The following is a 1,372-nucleotide window of genomic DNA, read 5'->3' as shown; positions in this document are numbered from 1 at the left end:
TTTCTAACGAACAAGACCTTCAATTTTATTTTTCCTCGTGCTACTTTTGTCTAGTAGGACTGATATATCTTTTCCAATGATAGGAATAAATAAATTTCAGCCTGTATCAAAAAGAAGCAACATAAGCTAATACACAAAGGGAGGTGCTACACGCTCAATTGCACAAATATTTAGAAAATCATCGATAAACACCAATTATCATAACAATGATTAAATACAGAGTAAGAAATCAAATGGCACAAGTTATTCGCGTAATCACTTATAATAATGATTAGCCATGCTGGTTAGACAGTGCTTGAGTTTGTTGTGATAATTAATTGTTTGTGTATTCATTTAATCATTCAAAGTTATTGCACGTCAGCGTGAAATGCAGTATTCACAATCAGATGCTAAATGCAATACGCAACGACTTCAGGTCAAGTGTAGATAAATTCCACACATAATATCCATGTCGAGAAATATCAACCGCTTAGAACGGTAGATCACAATTTATCCCTACCAAGCTCATTGCAGTCTTCCGTTCAAGTACGCATATTTCGAATTTATGGTTTACGGTAACTGCTTTGGATTCTGTTAGATTTCACATAATCAGTTATATATATTTATTACGCTCCATTCATTATTTCACGACGAGTACTACAGCAATGATGACTTGCTGTGCACTGATAATAAACGTCAACTGTCGTTGATTCAAAAGAGGTTATACCTTTGAGAACTGTAACAGCAAAATTCCTCAAGAACAGCATCACCAATATTACAGAAATCATGGACCTGTTCATAGAACAGGATCCTGATTATATGCAAAGTTGCAAAGCAAAATGGGATGTTGTTCAAATGATATATTATAAAGAAGAAATTATAGATCAGAACAAACGTAAAAGGAGAGACTGTTAACGCTTGATAGTTTCATTATCCTGAAATCTAAGGTTGAGAAATCCTTCAAATCGAACATCGATTTTCAACAATGTAAAGATGATAATTGTAACTGTTAACTTTCAAATCTTCAATCGTCGCTTCATTCTAAAGAAATTTCGCTTTCATCACGTTCACGTCGCCAACTGTATAATTGCTATCATCTGCGTTCATTTTCACAGCCACTTTCAAATCGTATATAAATTTGAAAAAAATGAGATTATAAAATGAACATTCAAATACTCCAACTTGAAGAACATGGGTCTAAAAGAAGTTGCAAATTTTATATTAAATTTTGAAGAGAAAAACATTTTTTTCCATTTTTAACAAGGTTTAGTAAATTGAAAATAACAAATAACTTGATTTCCATGGGAGAGATGGGCTCGCCATCAAAGCAATTTTTACTTTCATATCTACGTCAATCTCTGCGCGGGGAGGAACTTTCCATCCTGCAATGAAA

This window comes from Trichinella spiralis (genome assembly GCF_000181795.1).
Source record: "Trichinella spiralis strain ISS 195 chromosome Unknown Scfld3181, whole genome shotgun sequence".
NCBI classification, from domain to species: Eukaryota; Metazoa; Nematoda; class Enoplea; order Trichinellida; family Trichinellidae; genus Trichinella; species Trichinella spiralis.
The sequence above is the reverse complement of the archived record's forward strand: the minus strand, read 5'-3'. Positions refer to the sequence as shown.